The 14,857-nt window shown below is 39.2% G+C and overlaps 1 protein-coding gene and 1 long non-coding RNA gene across 2 annotated transcripts in view; one reads left to right on the top strand and one right to left on the bottom strand.

Annotated features, from left to right (window-relative positions):
• Positions 1-4,750, bottom strand: part of LOC116848836 — an 18,673-nt gene extending 13,923 nt beyond the window's left edge. Inside the window, exon 1 of the long non-coding RNA XR_004379024.1 lies at positions 4,560-4,750. This is a non-coding gene — a long non-coding RNA (uncharacterized LOC116848836). The remainder of the gene's footprint in view (positions 1-4,559) is intronic.
• LOC116848835 (transcriptional activator cubitus interruptus) overlaps positions 1-14,857 on the top strand; it is a 187,262-nt gene that overhangs the window by 10,404 nt on the left and 162,001 nt on the right. The gene's annotated exons all lie outside the window — the stretch shown is intronic.

Here is a 14,857-nt window from a genome sequence, read left to right on the forward strand (position 1 = left end):
ATAAATAGGAGCATTGCTCGATATGTGACGAAAACGAACAAAAAATTTTTAATGTAAAATCCCAAGCTGTCAGTTAGCGTAATACTTGTCTAATCCAAATATTCTGCATCTTGTATATACTGAAAGTGTGGATGCTCCAAACAGAAAAATCTTGAAGAACATTGTTTTACCTTTGCATTTGCATTTGGAAGCTTAAAAATGTCGAAAAAGTTTGCAGAAAGATTTCTACACATTTCCAGAAATCAGATAGAAAAAAATATAAATGTTTACTTAGAACGTTATAATCATATATAATTTCAACATTACCGCAACCTCCAAATCAGTATCAAAATTTGCTTTAAACATTACATATTATTGAATAATAATATTGCTGTAATGTTTACTATGCATAACAATTGCATTTTTGAGCGGGAAACTATAACATTAATGTACTTACTGTTACTCAAGTAATATACTTAATTATTCAATGTTTACTGGAGTACTTCACAGTATGCGTGTCAGTCTCTGACGCAAAACACATTGTAACATACGAAGTCAACACGCAATGCTTGCTCAAATTCCGCATCGCGCGCCGGCAATTCAAAAATTACAGACAAAAATTAATGAGACAAACCCCCAACGACAATCTCGCGAATTGGTGCGTCGATCAGCGAGCTTCTCGTCCCTTTGTTCGTCCGCTTTCTTCGTTCGCACCGCGAACTTGAAACTCGCGGCAGGAGGCTGAGAAGAATCGCGTTGGCGCTTCGTCGCGGTCGCAATAAGCGCGCGAGCTAAACGGACGACGGCGACGATGGGACCGGTGAAAACTTAGAGAGCGAAAAGAACTCTCGCACGACTAAGGAGGAAAGGCATGGGGAAGACTTACCGGAGAAAATCGCGAATCTAATTCACGATGAGGGAACCGCGTCGGTCTTTACGAGTGTCCGCGGTTTTGCAGCGGACGCGGCGCCGAGGAACGTCGTAAAGCCACCCCGAGTTATGTGACAGATCGGATGAGTAGCGCGCGCGTTAGTCGCGTGCGTGCACTTAGGGTTTCAATATTCAATCGGACCTGACACTAGCCGGGTACGCGATTATTCGGATAACGGATAAACATGACACTTCAAAGTCGGGTTACGCTGCAGATCCGCGTATCTTATGAGATATACGAACAGTTGAAGCGTCGAATTCGAATTCGAACCTATATCTACAGTGTCCTCCATAAGTTTGGAAACACAGGTAAAAATAAGAATTATAATGGATATTTTATTATAATTCGCATTTACCTTTACAAAGTCGGCATTTGTCATTTGATAGAGCGAAGTTTTAAGTTTAAGAATCCACTTTCTGTGTGTATTGCTGTGCAATGAAGTTTAATGATGTCATGAGCAACCGAAGTCAAAATGCTCAATTTGAAATATAAATAATTTAAATATTTTAAACTAACGAAAACGATGAGCATAAAATTTTTCATGATCGATTTAATTGTTTTATGGCTTGTATTTTTTTAATTAATTTATTGTTTACTATAATTACTTCAAAGTTTAGTTAAAAATTTGAAATCACTGGTCACTGGTTCACTAATATACATTTTAACAATATCCATCATATATCGATTTTTGTTGCGTCATTCCAGCATTTGCTAGCAAATATGGCATTACAATATTTTTTAAGTGATGCAAAAATATATTGTTAGCAAGATCTATAAAGATATCGTCAGAGTTCATTGCCATCACCAGTTCCTCTTCGATCATCGAGGTTAAAGCAACAAAGAGCACGGTCAGAACAAGAATGGGTGTGATCGCTATGGGATCGAAACGAAGGAACAAACGTACGAAGCGAAATGATGCAGTGCCCCATGAAATATCATATTTTTTTATTTAAACAAAGCGATCAAACATTAGTTAGATCACTTGTCATGGGTAAACTTTTATATAGCCAGTATTTACTGAGAAAGCAGATACACACACACACACACATACACACCAGAATGTTAAAAGGATGTAAGTGCAGTGTTTACTTACAACTTTATATGATCATATGTAATTTCAACGTTAACGCAACCTCAAAATCAGCGTCAAAGTTTTTTGTAAACATTACATATTATCGAATAACGTCATAATAATATTATTGTAATGTTTTTTTGTTTACTAGGCATAACAGTTAACTATAACATTAATGTACTTATTCTTACTCCAGTAATGTACTTACTATCATTCAATTATTACTGCAACACATACTTCACACTATTTTTTATTCAAACAAAGCGATCAGATATTAGCTAGATTACTTGTCATGGGTAAACTTTTTTTTATATAGCCAGTATTTACTGAGAAAGTGGATACACATATACACCAGAATGTTAAAAGGATGTAAGTGCAGTGTTTACTTACAACTTTATGTGATCATATGTAATTTCAACGTTAACGCAACCTCAAAATCAGCGTCAAAGTTTGTTGTAAACATTACATATTATCGAATAACGTCATAATAATATTATTATAATGTTTTTTGTTTATTGGACATAAAGCTTGATCTATAATGTGTTATTTGCTTCCTATTACTTTTTCTTTATCTCTTTCTGACTCAAACCTTAAACCTTAAACTAAAAAAAGATAGAAAACAAGAAAAAGGAAGCAAAGAACATATTGTAGATCAGGTTTTACAGTTAATTATAACATTAATGTACTTGTTTTTACTCAAGTAATGTACTATTACTTAACTTTTAACTACTAAGTAATGTACTGTTATTATCATTTAATTTTTACTACTAAGTAATGTACTGTTATTATCATTTAATTTTTACTGGAACGTGTACTTCACACTATGCATGTCGCTCTCCGACGCAAAACACAATGTAACGTACAAAGTCGACATTAGCCTTCTCAAAGATCTGAAGTACTATTCCGCACACGCTTACCGACAACTGTCGGATCGGTAGACGTTGTTGTGCAGCTTTTCCATGGTATAAGGTAAATGTCGCAATGTCCGGACATGTACCTAATTCCGGACACTCTTATTATTTTGAATATTTCTCTAAATATTTCATCTTTCAACGTACACTGAATATAAATATTAAATGTATGTATATCAATATAAATATTAATATTAAATGTACTAAATATAAATATTAAATGTATGTACATCAATATGTATATATTGTACGTTGAAAGTTGAAATATTCATATTCAAATGTAAAAATAATAACAATGTACGGAGATTGGTACATGTCCGAGCCTTGATTGGTATATTTACCTTAAAAAAGCTGCGCAACGACGTCTACCGATCCGACAGTTGTCGGTAAGCGTATACGGAATAATATCTCAGATCTTTGAGAAGGCTAATGTCGACTTTGTAACGTTACATTGTGTTTTGCATCGGAGAGCGACACGCATAGTGTGAAATACGCGTTCCAGTAAAAATTGAATGATAGTAAGTACATTACTTGAGTAAAAACAAGTACATTAATGTTATAATTAACTATAAAGCCTGATCTACAATGTGTTCTTTGCTTCCTGTTTCTTGTTTTCTGTCTTTTTATACGGAATAGTTTTAATAACATTGATTGTTGTGACTAACGACGACGGCTGGCGGATTAGTGAGGATAGCTTTGCGCTTTTCGCTCATTGTTTTCATTCTCGAGCGTCTGTGCTTGAGTGTAACATTATGTTTCAGGCCGGCACGCGGCGTGTGTGGTATATTCGAATTTCCGTTAAGTGATCGATATATTTTGTTGACTCTTACAACGTTTAATCGTGTTCTCGCTAGCATCGCGTTAATTAATACGCGATTTTCCGATGCAATATATATCAGTGTTACAATGAAAAATTCGATGCAATCAGGAATTGGGTGCCAGAAAGCCAGAACATATTATTTTTAACCGTGTTACTTATTTATTCATATTAATTATTTAATATTTATTTATGTTATCCGCAAACTGTAATTAAATTTTGGAGTTATATGATTCATCGATACATTGCTTATTGAGATTAATAATTAAGATTAACTCTTTCTTAGGTGCATGTATATAGATGTAATTTGAAGACTATTTCATCAACAGTCAAAGACACGTGTGTTTTTTATAATATATATAATCTATTATTTATATTGTATGTATTTTCTCAAAAAGAAGTATATATCTTAGTGGAATATACATCTATTATAGTGATAAACCAAACATTTCTAAAGTAAGATAAAGAAACACACGCGCCTACTGAAGGGTAAAATGCAAATAGAAAATATTGAGCTAAACCCAGATATTAGACAATTCCGAAGCTTCCTTTAAGCTTCGATGGGCGGAGAACGATCATAGTCAACATAATTTCGTCAGGATAGAAAAATATTTTGCATAACATTGTATCACGAAATTCTCTCCATTGATCTTTCAAGTTCAACGAAATTCGCGAGTCAAAATGAAAATTTCGTCTCGGCCAGGAATCTCGCTCATAGAACGATGCAGTAAAATACCACTACGACCATCACTTGCCTCGTTGCATGGCGCGTAAAACGGCTCTCGTAAAGTGGCGAGATGAATATTTCGGCGCAGCGAGGGATCCCTCGCGATCGGCGGATTGTTTTACCTCACGGCGGAGTCCATAAGCTCTCGGCAGTCGTGGTAATAATGCCATTGACCCGGAAGACGTCCGTCTGGCTCGTCGTCTCGCGATTTATGAATACGAACGTCCGCTGAGGACCAACGAGACCGGCGTTTACAGAAATATCGCGCGTATAGTTCACTCCGCGATCGTCGGGATATAGATGGGTGCTGAGTCTGTTGTGTATTCATCACGCTTGACGTCCAACCAACATCGCTTTCAGTCAAATCATTTGAACAACAATCGGGGAACGTCGTATAATTGTGCCGATAAATAACAATTCTTCGTAATCCTTCGTTTCCTTGTCGCTCGCGTTATTCTTAATGCTTTCGATCTCACTTTTGTTTTGAGATATTTCAAACATGTGTATGTCATTACATGTAGAAACGTAAATTATGCTTCGTTGGCACACTGATTTCTAACCGATTTTGTAAAAGGAGGCTCTCAGTTTATCTGTATGTACACGAAAAGAACAATAGGATCGTCCCACACATAAATCTGGTGGTGTCGACTAGATTAATAGTAAAATATTTAATATACACGGAAAAAAAAGTTTGTTACATATGGGCAACTAAACATAATTTGTTAGCCACTTTTTCTTTGCTGCAGGAGCCAATTTCCTTGCTAGGATAACAAGAAAATCTGCTCCTGCAACAAAAAAAGTAGCTAAAGCAGTAAATTATGTTTAGTTGTCTATCTCTAGCAAATTTGCTGTGTTAGCTACTTTTCTTACTATAGGAACTAATTTTTCTGTTATCATAGCAAGGAAATAGGTTCCTGCAGCAAAGAAAAAGTAGCTAATACAACAAATTATATTTAACTGTCTATATGCAGCAAATTAGTTTGCTGCAAACCCTTTTTTCCGTGTAATACTCAACATGTAAATGGAAGCTTAACATAATTTTTACTACAATATTTCCTCCTCGTGTGCAATATAAATTTTAATTTCAAAATTCTTTATTTTAATAAATAACACAAAAGGTAAATTTTTATCTCATTGTGGTACACACACACATACACATATGTATAACTCCCAACGGGGTCGAAAGGGTTAATCCCATTGCCATCACCCGCACTTTGCGGCCATTCCGCGCGCGGTATGGTCGATCAAAACTTCCACGGTAGCCGTTGGGACAAGGCAGAATAGAGGAACGAGGGCGTGTGTAAAATTCATGGTACGCGCTGGGCGCCATATCCCGTCCCTGGCTTCTCCTCTCGCTCGTGGTCTTGAACAGATATTTTCGTCTCTTTACGAGGACGCGAGACACGCCGTGTATTTTTGCCTTCGGCGTTTCCAGCCCTGTCAGGGTGAGCGATATCGCCGGTTCCGCGGCGTTTTCCTCCGCTGACGAGCCGCGTTCCCTCGTTCCGACACGATAAATACTGGTTCCGTCCGGTCGAAAACGCATCACACAAGCTGAAACGGCCGCTGTCGCGGCAAGCGACGTCCCGGTCCACCTCGTTGTCATCCCCTGATCCTGAATCGATTCGTAAGGAAATATCGTCCGAGCGTTCAAACTCTCGGGAGAAGAAAAGAGGGGGAGAGATGATTTTTATATCGCGGTCGCAACCGAAACGGCACGCCGGCCCCACGCACCGTTCGTGGGAGGGAAATCTTCCGGTCCCGCTGTGAAACGAGACACAAACAATGCGACAGGATCGCCTCGCTGTCCCGTTTATGAATCTCTTCATTGCGTGGGTTGTCGCGCGCGCACGAGAACGGAGGGTTGGGAACGGAAGGGAGACGCAGCGAGGATGCGGGCTGTCGTCTCGCCTCGTGGAAACAAACGAGATGCTACTAGACATGCTGGTGGGTTCTCTCTCTCTCTCTCCCCTCTCTCTCTCCGCCCTCTCTCTCTTCCTCTCTCGCATCTCAAGACGTCCACGACCATCCAGATCTCGGGTCTCGAGATGCGCATAAAATGTTGCGAATGCTTTTACTCTTGCTTTTATCGGCACGACGCGGCGCGCCCTTTAATTTGCCGGGGCGACTCGGGCGACGAGCGGCGTGCGAGCGCTCGCGAATCCTTGAACTTCACTTTATCGAGATAGGCATTCTCGCTGTGGAGCATACGAATACACTTTCTCGCGGACTCGCGCTTTTTAATTCGCCCGTTGATGTCGGTCGGCCGTTTCGCCCGAGCTCGCGCCCGCGGACGGATCCGGGCCGGGACCGTTTCGCGCGCGCTTATAAGGCGCGGCCGATCCGTGCTTTCGGCTTATCGGAATACGCTCGCGCGATGCGTCGCGACACTTCTCGTTCCGCTTGTCGCGCGACGTTACTTTTGCATACCCGCTCGTTCAGATCTCACCTCGCCGCGGAGGAGCGAGACGCGCGCGCGATAATTCGTGCGAAGTGTACGGGATTTTTCCGCGCTCACCTCTGAGACATATCGTCAACGACCTTGCCCAGAGTTAGAACGCCGGTGCTCGATGGATCATTGGAGTTAAATGCCGTTGGGACGCTCGGATAGGGGATGATCTACGAGGGACGCGTCGACGTTGTTGACAGTTTGAAAGCAAAGTTAAGATAAAACATAGTGTTGTGTTGTTCCAAAGGAATTGGTATCATATAAAAAAAAAGAATAATATCCAAGAAGAAATTGAGAGAACGTCGTTTTCTATTTAACTAATCTTTCCCGATCTTTGCCAATTTATTTATTATTTAGTTGGGAGTTATTTCTAGATTGCCAATGTTAGTTATTGGCAATAACAGACTACTATCATTGGCAATGTAAAGTTAATAAATTACTGTTTAATAAATTCAATTACCGATTAATCTTTAGCGATCGGTACACTGTAAAAAAATTACAGTGCATTACATAAATAATAATTGTAAAATTGCATAATTAATAGGTTGAAATTTATCTTAAAACAAAAAATTAACAAATTTTTGCTATCTGTTGCGTAATTATACACTTTTTATTTATATAAATTTACATACTTTTTTATAGTGTATTAGAAAATATTTTAATAAATACAAAAAGACCCTACAAAGATAAAAAATTACACTAAGTATATAAAAACAAGTAAATTGTACTTAACTCTCTATAAAAAAAACATAACGAAAACTTCAATTAAAAATCTCTAAATAAATGGTTGTGTAAAAAAACAACCTAACAAAACATTTTTATCAAAAAAATTATAAAAAGTAAAACTCAATTAAAATATATGAAATTAGTAAAATGGTCCAAGTACATGATTCATTAGTATCGAATTACATTTACATACTTTTTACAGTGTATTAGAAAATACCCTAATCGTGAAAAAATGCCGCGACTCGTCTACATGGAAAAAAAGATTTGCTAATATATGGACAACTAAAAATATTAGCTGCAGGAGCAAATTTTCTTGCTTTCTAATACATATGTTAGCAAATCTCTTAGCTATCACAACTAAATAACTTTGCTATGAAAGCAAGAAAATTTGCTCCTGCAGCTAATCCTTTTTAGTCGTCCATATATTAGCAAATCTTTTTTTTCCGTGTACGGAAGTATCAAGCACGTCGTCCCTCCTCGATTGGCTCACTCGATCCTCCTCGTATCACACGGTGCGCGTAAACACGAGCGCACGAAGCGTACACACAATTACGCGGCGTTGACCGCCGGCTGAGAGTCGCGCGCAGCGCGCAGTGCACACAGCTGTAGTACGTAAAAACAGGGTCCGATTTGTCAGCGAGCGGCATCGCGATGCGCACACGGTAGGAGCCCGTCGAAGGAAGACATTCCCTTGCCAGCTTCGGCCGGCCTGGCTGCCCTCCCCTCGTTCCCTTCGACTCCTCTCGTCCATTCGTGCGAATGGCGAGAGAGCCGCGCGGTGGCGAGAGCGCGCGGTGCCGTCGCGATACGTACCGCACGCGCGATTTATCATTGGCGCGCCGTCCATTGATAAATTCCACGCATTCATAACGCCGCGGCCCGCGTCGTTGTGTGCCAGGGGCCCTCTCGGCCCTCCGCCGGGCCGCGGGGGGAGACACACGATACCTGGCCACGATACGATACGTCGCGATAGCGACGCACAGCGCGCGCACACCCGCGCATCCCTTCGCACTCGCCCGCAGGTCGCTTCGTTTCGCGACCTGCGACGGCGGCGCGAACACACGCGCGCCGAGCCGGTAACGTGAGATGGCGGGCGAACGAGAAGTCGTCTCGATTTAAACGGTTTTGCGAAAACTTGCGATTGTTGCGCGGGGAAAAAACTCTCAGTTTTGCGTCGCTGAATGGTGACGGGAAACGCGATATCCCCACTGAGAGAAAAATGTATGATATTCGGAACTATAATGGCATAGTAAAAAGATTATAGTTAGGAATATCATTTTTATAGTAAATGTCACCATAATGTTTGTAATATTTACAATATAAGCATAGTATAACTGACTCGCGTAAAACTTTTATCAAGAATTATAATTATTTGAAATAATAAATAATTATTTGAAACATAGTAAGGTAGCAAATATTAAATGGTAAGAGAAATCAACTATTTTATATAGTCAATACAATTGGAATATTTGGAAAATATGGGTACATGTAACTTTATTCCCAAAGCGTGCTTTACTATACACATTGAGTAATAAGATGGTGACTATAAATGTGTGTTCATTCTGCTATATCTTCTCGTGTTTAGATGAACTATAAATATATGTTTGAGGCCAAAATGACTATAAAATATAGTGAGATTATAGTTATTCCAACTATTTTTTCTTTCAGTGCCTGTTATCGTGCCCAAAAATATCGTCTGATCGTTCAGCTGTATTAACCTTTTCAGGACGAAAGACATCTTTTGATGCTTTACGCCTTCATGCATGTATTTCAGAAACTATCGATCCGATATTCGCAAAAATTGGTATGTAGAGGTTTTTGGGATGCTCTTTCCAATTTTGAAGTAAAAAATATAAAATTTAAAATGGCGGATCAAATATGGCGATTTTCAAGATGCCAAATTATGTAAATATAACTCAATTTCTGTGGAACTTCGTACTCTCTAAATTTGAATTAGTGAAAATTTTAACTGATTTCCAATTTCGCTCTTCTTGGAGTTTATCAGTACCACACAAACTTTAGTTAGTAGATCAGGTCAAATCTAAAAATTTGTTTCCTTGGTCGACATTTCAAATTTCAAATATTCGATTTTAGTTTTCAAAAAAGTATCTTTAAAAAGTTTCATAGTTCAAATTTCACGGAATTTGAGTGATAGATATTTATATTATTTATCATTTTTTCCGCCATATTGGGTCCGCCATCTTGGATCACAGAATTTAAAAATCTAAATTCAATTTCGCATTCAACGACCCCATAGAATGCATACTTCCCTATAATTATCTCCCCGAGCAATCCCCCGTCCTGAAAGAGTTAAGAGGACCAAAGTGGATGACGAATTTCAAAGATGCCAACAACATAGTGACGATCGTTACTAACACGATTGCACTGTTTTCTTTTCGTATTTCTTGTGCATGCAGGTCTTATATAAATGTATTCTGCTTTGTTTTATCGTATTTAACGAAAATATGATATGCATATATTATATAAAATTTCTCTGCAAGCTTCTTGTATATTTTTAATTTAGTTGTAAAGATACAGCAATGTTCTTTGAAGTTTTTCTGAGCGAAGCGTACACATATGTTTGATATATACAGGCTGCAAAACGTTTGTATCAGGCGAATATTTACGCTAATTGGATGATAATTTTCAACGTTTTCATCGTTTTCGTCATATATTGAGCCTCAACTCATCTTTGCACCGTTTTCATTGCGTAAAAGTATTTATAATTCTGTGCAACCAATACAACGTAAATTTTGCAGAAAGAAGTCAGTATTTCATCGATAAAGTTTTCAAGTATAGCATTCAATTTCCATATATATTAAACATATACTGATTCTTCAGAATATATGGATGTTAAAATATTCAGGTCGAAAGTACAGCTAAAATTTCGACTCGCGTAATTTTACACTTTCGAGGCGTATCTCAGTTTAGTGATTCCTTCTTTTTCTAGTATTAGTTTGATGCCTGCCGTCTCACGTGAAAAAGTTACACAATGTATTGCAACATAATTATATCCTCTTCGACATTAGAACATTGTAAATATAATGTGTCGCTTGAGAAGTGCCGCACTAAAGATAAATGTTGAAAATTAACGCTGACATTCTAGAGTTGAGTCTAAATAGAACACTGACACTTTAGGATTGTCTGAATAGAATTTAAATTCAGGCTATGGTTTAATCGACTTTGATACGTGTATGAGTCAACTAAAACTATCAGCAACAGTACCGATAATCGCAAAAAACACCAAGTTTTTCTAGAATATTAGTGATTAAGGGAGAGGTCAATGATTGAATGTTTTACCCTGCTCGTTTTTAGAATAGTTTGAACACTTTTTCTCGACACACTTCGGACTATAGCTGATAGTACAATAAGGGAACTTGACTTCTGGGAATTAATAAAAAATAATTTGATCATCGGCTGTGTTCCAAACTGCATAAAAAAGTATTCAAGTCATGTTAAAATTAAATATACTGTGGTGACTGCCATGCGGAATTTATCTGTGAATTCCACAAAACTCAAATTCCCGGTGTTGAAGATATTCTGTTGTTTTCTATTCAATCATTTTCCTAATCGCCTAGCGGTATCATTCCTAATCAAACTAATAAAATCGTCAGCTATAAACTGTTGATGGGTTTCCTGCGGAAACTCACGTGTTACTAAGATACGGATATGACGTGTTAACGTGTTGAAATTACCATACACACAGAGAATACGGACTTTTATCTGTGACTCTTAAAAGAAAATAATCTCTCGATTATAATTATCACGATTGTATCTTAACGTAATGTAGTCGAGTAGTCATAACGTCGGAGTATCTTGAAAGCACCAATGAGCAATGACGTTTCTCGCCACCCGTGAGAAAGCAGCTCTTAGACGGCACGACTCGCTCGGCGGCTAATCGCCTTAATGAGACAATTAGGCGATGGTACTCGCTGATAAGACGAGTTTGTTTTGTCTGCCACGACGAGTCGGTGGTAGTCTTGCGCCGAGATTGCGGCGTGCCGAAAGGTTCTCGCGTGGCTCGTTTCGCTCACAAATAAATATTCATTATCGCCGTTTTCGTTCGCTAGACCGGATCCACAGAGCGCATATCGATGAGACAGAGGATAGTTCGCGGAACGCGCAAGAGATAATCGTCATGCGTGATATCAGCGGTTTATTTCACCACTATTGCACTTCATAGCGCGCGCGCTATCACCTCAACCAAGAGGGAGAAAGAGAAAGAGACAGAGAAAGAAAGGGTGTGAGGAATTAAAAATACCGAAAGAAAGGGGATCGTGGACTTGTATAGGAAGCTGGGACTACGCGGGGCATGTTGGCACATCGCACTTTTCAGAAAAACCACCAGAGGCAGCATACAATTTGTGACTCATACAACAATCTATCTGTCTAAGGGCCGTATTGATAGTCGTTACTCGAAACTTGCCTCAGCTGAAATACTCAGATTTGAATTTAGAGTCAAATGTGAATCTTTCAGCTGAATCGCGATTGCAAACGTAATGTTGCATATATTGTGTGATTCAAGTAAAAAACTCAAATTTGAGAGGCGGTTGCTCCAACTTTTTGGTAAATTAACTGATAGTTAAATCATATGTCTCTCTTTGTGTTTGACAACAACGATATTTATTTAAGATTAAGCTAAATTGGTACATTCTTTCAAAACTGAAAAATTATCTTTTGAAAACTGAAAAAATTTAAGCATACTAATATGTTCAAAATAAACTGAAAAAATTAGGAAAATGTGCTTAACATTTCAGTGAGAATTAGAAGTTTTTAAGTTTATTAGGAGATACAAAGTATTAAGTGTATCGGAAAGAGAAAATCGACGCGCATTCAAAATTGAAAATTTGACCAGAAAATATGTATTTAAATGTTCTTTACAAAGAAATATATATCTATACGTCTCTCTCACTCGTAGATCCTAACCCTAAACTTAAATTCGACAAGCGATGCCTGACAGACCGAATTCCCTCAAAAAAATATCTAACTTTCGTTTCGAGGTAATTTATATACTATCACCCCTTTTCTTGAAACAATTCACATAATGGTTTCCTACTAACGAGACAACGATTCCTTCTAGAACCGTCAATACTACACTGAGAGAAGAATTTAGTAAATATTATCAAAATTTGGTTACTATTACTAAATGATAGACGTAAATATAGCGGGCCAAAGCTATGGCAATACTTATTAATTAATTTAGTTCTGTAAAATAAATTATTTATTTGACAGAAATAAAATTTATTTGCTTCCAGAATATATTTGGTAAATAAAACTTATTGAATAGTTGAGCAAAATAAGCGATTTTGCAATAGTTACAAAATTTTTTATAGGTTCAACCGACTGTAATAATAGATATTGAAACGATGTAATAGCTGCAAATGAATGAATTTTTTGTTGTGTTGCAACAAAACATATTTATATTGGTAACAAAATAGAACTCGTACCTACTGAATTTTTTATTATATGGGATATAACGATTTCATAACAATTATCAAATATCTGTTCATAACTGTAATATATTTCATATTAAATATTTAACATTAAGTAACTATTACTAAATTATTTAATTGATGTTACTGTGAATGCAATTACGTCATACTCCCGATCTATTAAATATTTGGTAATTATTATCATATTTAGTATTAGTTACTAAGGATTCAATGAATTTCTGTAACTAAATGCAGTTTGTTATAGTTACCAGTCTTTTCTCTCAGTGTACTTACTGTTGGAGCGACAGGCAAAAACTGTTTACATTCCATTGTCATACATGAATCTTATTGTTAAATATCACTTAATAACGGCATGATCTCGAAACTATCACTCGCGACCGAAGTTTCTAGAATTGAATTCAAATCGCCGCTTATATAAGTAAAAAAATGTCATACATAGCCTCGGCCTCTCCTATGCATAAACTGAGCGTTCCACAAGAGGCTGCGAAAACTCGACCAGAAAAGCATGTCCTGTTAGCGCAAGCATTCGATCCTTTTCTGGCTTAACTGCTATTGGGGCTGGCTAGCTGGATGCAGTTAAGCTAAATAAAGATCGAACGCCTGCGGGCAGTGCAAGGGAACATTGCTGTCTTTTAAATCTTGCCATCAAACCTGTCACAAGAAGGTGCAGTCTTTGTCCATGAAGAAGACGCATCGCTCATACTTGTTTTAAATAATAATCGTACAGCGATCCCGACGATACGTTGTTGAATATTGATCTAATCCCATATCGCCGTTCGAGGGCTTCCGCTCGCGCTGCGCCGCGAGAGGATATTTTCGGAGCGCATAGGAACGCATCGGATCCCACGGTGCTTGGTCGAGTGTTAAGAAAACGATGATTCGCGCTCGCCGCGATAATAACAACAACGCTCTCCTTTTCTCCAACACCTTGTCTCAGGGTCGTCGAGTATCTCTCCCGAGGTAAGGTGGCAACGAGGATAAATGTAACACGACGAGGGAAGTGAGGGTGGCTCGCAAAAGGGGGAGTCCCTCGCGCCGGGCTGCTGCTCCTTCCGGAGCCGGAATCGTGGCAGAAGGGAAGGAGGAGAAGGAGGAGGACGAGAGAGGAGGATGAAGAGACGGGTGGCGCGAGGTGTGCCGCTGGTGGGTGCATAAACAACGTTGTAAGTCGACGAAGCACGCGTGGCTCGCATAAAATCTCATAATGCCCTTGTCCAAACAAACGCACGGTGGCGGTGTTATGGCGTTCGAGAATTTACCACTCCGGAATCTCCATCGAGAAAGGGAGAGAGAGAAAGAGAGAAAGGGGGGGGGGAGAGTGGGAGAGAGCCGGCCAAGAGTGGCCCGGCGGGAGGGTACTCTCCTCCGGATTGCGCGTAGGAGCGCAGCCTCTCAAATATCCGGCCGTTTAAATGCAACCGCGAGGTAAACTGCTGCCTCTGATATCGCGTCGGGACACGCGGCGCCTCTTTCTCTCTCTCTCTCTCTCTCATGCGCGCGCGCGTGAGAGCTTAATCCGATTGTCGAGATCGTGCATCTCTCTTTCTCTTTCTTCCCCTTCTTCCCCTCCGCTCTCCTCTTCACTGGGAGAAAATGCGAAATTATTAACGCACTGCAGCGGATTAACGGGGGTGCTCGCTCCTTCGTGGAACGCCTGGGATTATCCGAACTCGAGCGCCACCACCCGTCGGTTCGGTGGATTCGCACCGAAGGGATTTACCGTCCGCTCGACACACGTGTTCTACGATAAATTAGAAGGACCGACGGCAAAGGACGCTCTTATCCCTCGGAC

The sequence above is a fragment of the Odontomachus brunneus genome, unplaced genomic scaffold (assembly GCF_010583005.1).
Source record: "Odontomachus brunneus isolate Ranch 3 - 2012 unplaced genomic scaffold, Obru_v1 Obru_scaffold_101, whole genome shotgun sequence".
Classification (NCBI taxonomy): domain Eukaryota; kingdom Metazoa; phylum Arthropoda; class Insecta; order Hymenoptera; family Formicidae; genus Odontomachus; species Odontomachus brunneus.